The following is a 7,743-nucleotide window of genomic DNA, read 5'->3' on the forward strand; positions in this document are numbered from 1 at the left end:
GTAAATTATTGTAAACCATGTGTTCGATATATCTATACATTAATCTTTCTTCATGTGGTCAATATCAGATTGTTTTTCATTTCAAAGCAGTTCTGTAAAATTCATGTATTAGAATTTGGGACAACTTAAAAAAAAAAAGTGAAGTACAAATAATAAAATATTGTAGCCAGTGTTTGTTCCTACATTTTGTGCACCTATTTCCACTAGGTTATCTACGTCTCATGTAAAGGTAATATAACTTATAATGTGACTACTATTATTTTACCAGGCCTACATTTCCTTTCTCAACATATTTTATTTTCAATACAAAGCTGGATCACTACCAGGCTACATTTGGCGTATAAGCGCAGTTAAAGCCTAAGAAGCTTCTAGTGGAAAAAGTTGGAAGTTCACTTCTCCCCCACATTATTCTCTATTACACGACTTTTGTTAAGTATGTGAATATTAAGTAAATTACAGCTCTTAATAATTACATTTTTAACAGTGCTGACACTGGAACCAACAACAGAATTAGGAAAAATAAAATTAGCTTTCACAATAAATAAACATTTTACACAACAACCTCTGACAATTACCTACACAGGAACCAAAATCACTACTTATGCCTCATTTTATCAGAGGAGCTATGGGGCTCCTTATGTGATGTTCACAGTTATTCCTAATTAGCCATGCAAAAAAGCCACTATTTCCATAAATACAACACACATATATGAAGAACAGTTTGTCATAGCAAGAATGTGGTCTAAGTAAGAGATAATAAATAGACAAGTTATTATTTTAAGAGCCAGATTGTGAACATAATGCACAAACCTCTGGAATCAATGATGTATTCATCAGGAACTAACAGGAAATTAAGCTGCTAAGTACAGCATCATAGCTGACATTCAAACTTCTCAGCTCTTTGATGCTGGCTGTAAATGTTCTTTCAAGTTGAGGTTATGGGCAGCACTTGCTGGTCTAATGATGGTTCTTCCAACAGAACTTGCCAACATAGTTAGACAACTACAAGCACCCCGGGCTATAATTAGCTTTCTCTTGGTTCTAATGAATGCCTAGAGGCGATTACACTACTGATTCATCTAAAATTTGCTTAACAGATGAGTAGTGGGAAATATTTTATCAAGAAGTATGAGGAGGAGGAGAGACTTGTAGCACAGTTACTGTGATGTTTGCAAACTCACAGAGTGGGCAGTGCAGTGATTAAGCTCACATGAACTGACACAGTAAGAAAAAATGGGCACGTTTTAGAGAAGTGCATTTTGGTCATTTTCATGGTTGTTCAGGTAAATAATGTCATTTGAGTCTTCTATGGTTTTTTTGCTTCCAATGTCTTTAAAATACTTAATTCAAAGTAAAGCAAATATTGAAATGGAGAAGTTTGATTAATTTGGGAAAAATTCCCTTTGATTATTAAATATTAGTAAATTATGAATTTGCCAGCAACATGTTTCAAAAAAGCTGGCACAGTTTACCACTGTGTTGCCTCACCTTTTCTTTTAACAACATTCTCTAAGCATTTGGGGACTGAGGAGACCAACTGCTGTAATTTTGATGGTGAAATGATTCCTCATTCTTGCTTGATGTTGGATTTCAGCTGCAGTTCGGGGTTTCCTTTACTGTATTTTTCATTTCATAGAGCACCAAATGTTTTTAAGGTCTGGACTCCAGTTTAGTACCTGGACTCTTTCACTACAGAGCCATGCTGTTGTAATATGTGCAGAATGTGGTTTGGCATTGCCTCACTGACGTAAGCAAGGCCTTCCCTAAAAAGACCTCATCTTTATATGTTGCTTTAAAAACATGTATATTTTGTTGCATTAATGGTGTCTTCACAGATGTGCAAGTCACCCTTGCCATGTGCACTAGTTCTCCCCCAATACCATCACAGATTCTTGTTTTTTCGAACTGTGCACTGATAACAACAATTGGTCCATCTCCTCTTTGGATCAGAGGATGCGAGGTCCATGATTTCTAAACAGAATTTCAAATTTTGATTCATAGAACCACAAGGACACTTTTTCCACACAGTTCATCTTAAATGAGCTCAGGCCTTGTTTCAAGATCCTGTTTGTTTCCTTTTTTTGCATTGTAGAGTTTTAACTTGCATTTGTGGGTGCAGTGACAAACTGTGCTCACAGACAGTGTTTTTCAAAAGTGTTTCTGAGCCCATTCAGTGATTTCCACTACACAATCATGTCTGTTTTTAATTCAGTGCCATCTGAGGGCCTGAAGATCATGGCCAGCCAAAACTGGTTTTCAGCCTGGTCCCTTGCATACAAAGATTTCTCTGGATTCTCTGAATCTTTTAATGATACTATGTGCCATAGATTATGAAATCGCCAAGTTCTTTGCTTTTTCAAAGTTGAAAATGTCCTTTGCTTCCTGTCTGAGCATCAAAGTATATTTCAAATCTGTGTGATATACTCTCATAGTAGAATAATATTAAGCAGTGTCACAGCCCCTGTTTTTTTTCTCATTTCAAAAACTTAATTTAGCAGGTTATTAGCACCCCTTACTGCAGAAATGTTTAGTTATCCACATTATAACCATAATATGTAGTGTGACACAGAGATTATCAGTGCTTTATCAGCAGGATTTCAAGTGCTGTAGTGATGCGGCATCCGAGGCAGGCTGGAGTTACTGTGATGAATTCTCCATAGGCGGTCAATACTGCACCAGAGAAAGCGCCCAAGAGTAATGAAATAAGTGGAACTAAAGCTGACCTATGAACCCTATTACCAGAGCGAGGCTGAGCCTCACCTTGCCTCGCCTCGCTGAGACATGAAGAATGGCCATATAAAACAATTACACAACAACAGAGAGGGCTCTTGTATAGTTGGAGGGCAAGGGCAGGGACTCAAGCCCCTTTGGGGTCTCTCTGTGCACATGCCATGGTTTTGGATAGCAGCTGCACAATGCTGCCAAGGGAAAGGGACTCAAAAGAACCACTGGCAACTACCTCATAAACTGTAACACCTGCCACCATTCAAAAGATGATCACTCTGGCCACAAGAGGAGCCTGAGCATAAGATAAACCATGCTCAAATAAGAACTCTCCCACTCATCTACTCTCAATAGACCCTGGCATCCATATCACCTCAAGCTAAGCTAAGCAGAGCTATACACAGCTGCTAGAGCACTGCAGCCAACCAGTACAATGTACTCCACAGTCAAAAAATGTACCCAAAATGAACCATAGAGGTCTGATTTACAAACGGAACATATGTTGATGCTAACAGGTCTATTTCATGCCTTATCCTGAAATAAAAGAGTCATGTGAACATGGTGAATTCTGAGGCTAATTACAACCTGAGACTTATTATTTAGTAATTACATGGAAAACAATGCAAACTAACTTTATTTATTATACTTAAAATATATTTTATGTAATGGGAGTGCAGAACAGAAGGTTGGAGGAATCCAGTTATTTAAAGGCTTAAAGTTTCAAAATTTTCCATTCACTCCCTGGTCCTTACAGTTTTAATGTTCACTGATTTCATCATGTCATGAAAACCAATGCATTTACATGCACCCACCTATTCAATGTGGGCAATGAGAGCAGTTGATCAGAACAGACATAATTTACATGCCAATCTTAAAGGCCCAGGATTTAACAAGTCTTAGCAGCTCCTTTTGGATGAAGTGCTCAGCTGATCGCACCACTTTCTAGACGGCCTGCCTGACCTGCTTGGTGCTGTTCCCAAACCATGCTGTAGCACTTCCCATCAAGATTCTCTCAATGGTGCAGGTGCCAAAGATCTTTAACATCGTGGTGAAGAAGATGCTGATGGGTACTGTCTGCTCACTCCAGTAGAGCACCATTGTTCCTGAGGGGGTTGTAGTTTGTCAGCTGCTTCTTGCTGAAGTCCGGTATCAGCTCCTTCGTCTTGCAGACTTTCTCCTTGCATCAGTTCTCCAGGTGCTTAATCTTCCTGAGGCCAGTCTTCTCCTCATTCTCAGAGATCAGGCCCACCACAACAGTATCATCAATGCTGGCAGAGTTGGAAGTAGCCACATGGTCATAAGTGTACAATGAGTACAGGCACTCAGGACACAACCCTATGGAGTGTCAGTGCTGAGGGTGAGGGAGGGTGAGATGTGTCTGCCCCCCTGTATTGCTTATGATCTGCCTGTCAGGAAACTGGAGATCCACTGACTCATGGATGGGTTTAGATTCAGAGTCTCAGGCACTGAAGAGGTGAAGTCTCTGACCAGGCTTTCAAAGCACTTCATCACAACTGAGGTCAGGGCTACTGAGTGATAATAAGTGAGACAGGAAGGCTGGGGTTTCTTTGGGACAAGAATGATAAATGGGCTGTTCGAAGCATGTGGGAATTACAGACTGTGACAGGGATTGGTTAAAAATGACCATGAACACCGGTGCTAGCCGGTCAGAACAGGCTTTGAGGACCTTACCAGAGGTGCTGTCTAGTCCTGTTACCTTTCTGGTGTTCACTTTACTGAAAGGTTTTCTCATGACATGTTCTGTGATGGTATGTCCCGTTCTGGTGTGTTCCACATGCATACTGCCATCAGCGCTGTTGACGCCATTAGCACCATTTGCGCTGCTGGCTGCAGCCTTGGAACGAGCATAAAAGATGTTCAGCTATTCCACCAGAGACACGTCTACATTCACCATTCTGGGGGGTGGTGATTTATAGTTTGTCATAGTTTCTCAGTCCCTGCCACAGGCTTCTTGAACCATATTGTTGGAACTGTGAGTTTACTCAAGACTTAGTTTAAAATAGTTTACTTTTTATACTATACTTACATTTTTGTTTTGATGTATGTCTGTAAAAGCACCTGGAGGGCCAAAAAAAGAATTGCAGATTATAAATCATATCAACAACAGTTAGAAGCAGCTGGCAGGGCTCTATTTGCTGCAGTGCCCTTTTAGATTCCAAACCATCCATAAGATTTTAGCCTTTAGCCAATCAGACACATAGAAAAATACTGGCTGTACAGCTGTTTCTTCAAGTGTTTTTATGTACACCTCATGGACCTGGCTTGTTACTCACACTCACTTAAGTTCAGCTGGCTGAAGGTTCTCCACAAGGGAAAGCTGTTAGCACTAACAGAGCTTTTGTGTGTATTATTTAAACTTGCATAAATAAAGGTTAAGGAAGCAATTAGGATTAGGATTATTCATAATATCCCTTCAGGTCATCAGATTGATAGTAAATAAGCACAGGTAAACAACAGCTCAAAAACATGTATAGGAAGTTAAGTCACATATTAGTCTTGCTTTATCTTTACTCTGATTGAACTAATCAATAATCTAGTAGTCTGAATGAGCTCACACAGTGCATCCAATAATAAAGGAAACATAGTAGCACACAGAAAGTGTTGGTTTCATGTTGACACATTTCACTTTGGTCAGTGTAGACATGCATGCATCGTAACTCCTCTGGTGTCTGATTTGACCGAGTGAGGGGTCATTACCAAACTGTCATATTTTTTTTTCACTGTGTGTTTTGTCTCGCAAGCCAGATTTCTGACTATAATCATAGAGTCTGGTAGGTTTGGTGGCTCAGTGTGGCCAAGAACCACCTACTGTAACAGGACAGAACCAATGGAGCTACAACAAAAACACCCACAATAAACACATGAGGATCTCTCAATAAATCAATTTACTGACTGCTTAAAGTTTATTAATCTCACAGTGTGAAGGTCAACTGCATGGTGACTAGCTAGAATTTAGCTTTGTAAGCAAAAGAAATTGAACCCTTTTGTGTGTTTTCTTTTCTGTCATACTCACTGGGTACCACTATGCCAGAGCATAAATTGCATTTTTAGTGTTATGTTTGAGCCTGTTTGGAGTGAGGCATCCATGTTTAGCTGAGAGTATAATTCATGTCAATGTCTTTATTTTTGAACATAGTTCTTTACTGGATTTCCAACACACTGGTCATACGTGATGTCACAGCAAATCGCAGCTCAGGAAAAGTCCAGGATCCATTTATGTCCATTCAGTGATGTTGTATAGTCCGTGAAATCCACTTGATGATCTTTAATTATCTGGCACAATTAGTGGTTTGAGTCTCTGACTTTACACTTATTTGATTAGATTATGATTCAATTATGTTATTTTCTAAAGGTATGAAAACACTGGCTTGGAGGAACTATTTACACCGAAGTACAGACAGTAGAATCAGTGTCACAAGCATTTTTTTCTATGCTTGAAAATAGCCAAGAATATTATTTTGGACAAAAATGAGGGCATACATTATTATTATTATACTGGCTGACTGTTATTGCAGTTGCAATTATTGCAACTGAACAGAAGAAACTTGTTCATCAGTATAAATGTCTCTTTGTCAGTCTTAAGTGAGTTTAAGTGTGCCACTCGAGTGAGCCATCAGAGACTGTCATACTTTGAGGTCCCTGCTGGGACACTATTCTGGTGGCCTGAAGTGACAATCTCCCCAAAATTCCCTCCGTTAATGAGACTCGGAAGCAGAGCAATGAGAGTCACATGGTGCTTTTAAGAACAAGCACACAAACCAAATGAGTTTAGTAAAACACCATTGTTAGAGGGGATCTCCTGGGACACCCTCAATTTAACCAGGAACACTGTCAGGAATTCAGCTGGTTAAGATTGATCTCACTCTCTAAGAATGGCCTAATATGTGAACTAAGGGAAACTTTTCAGCATGGCATCACTTTTGTGTTACTAAAAGGCCCCTGTTCTGTATTTTTGTGATATATATACATATAACGTACATATAATGCCCTCCATAAATTGTGATTTTTCATTAAAAATATTATCAAAAAATCTAACCTTTATTTAAAGTATAATGACTGAATGAAAAAATAAATCTTGTCATGAAATAAACATTATTCTTAAATCTATCTACAATTCTTAGGTGAGAAGTATATTCCCAATAATATTTCATATTTTAAAGTTCACCTGAGTTATTAGAAACACTTAAATGGTCAGACATGACTTAATTTACTAGGGAATATAAATGAGATGAAACACAGGCCACATTCCCTCAGTCATTGGTATAAAAAAGAGCAGAGAAAACAGCAGTGTTGAGCTGCACAAATTCAGGAAATGACCTCATGTAAAACCTATAGGAAACCTGTGGGCTGAGCTGAAGAGGAGCATCCACAGTGTGGACCTCAGGATCTGTGTAATCTCAGAATCCTCAAAATCTCGGAATTTGCAGGGATTCGAATCAAATCAAATCATGTTCATTGGTGTGAAGATGAGTGAATATCTGTATGCAGGATTTGTATATTCCTTCTGTGTGGAGGAATGGTCTCAGATCACTTGCCATGTGTTCTGCAGTCTCATTAAGTATTATATTAAGTATTAAATGAAGGGGTGCCAACAATTGTGGCACAAACAGGTTTAAGAAAAATATTTATTTTCTGATGAGATTTAAGGTTTTTTCAATCATACTTCAAAAGTATGTTTTATAATATAATGGAGTCAGATCTCTTTACATGTTTCATCTCCTTCTGTGAAGTTTGTCTTATTGGAGATTTTTGGCTTTCTTATTTTTGGACAGTGACAAAATTTTCTGTGGTGCACTTATAATGCTTGTGTGGGTCATAACTCATTTTTATAAACCCCTTCAACCTCTCTTTATCCCTTAAACAGGTATTTTTTCACTGTGCCTTAAATGTGTTGTTTATATGTTGGCATTAGGGTTGCTAGATTTTAGCCATGTCAAAACAAGACAGCATTGTTGGGGTGGATGAGGGGGTTAGAACAGTCTGTTGATTGCCTTGTTT

This window comes from Pygocentrus nattereri, chromosome 19, assembly GCF_015220715.1.
Source record: "Pygocentrus nattereri isolate fPygNat1 chromosome 19, fPygNat1.pri, whole genome shotgun sequence".
Lineage (NCBI taxonomy): Eukaryota > Metazoa > Chordata > Actinopteri > Characiformes > Serrasalmidae > Pygocentrus > Pygocentrus nattereri.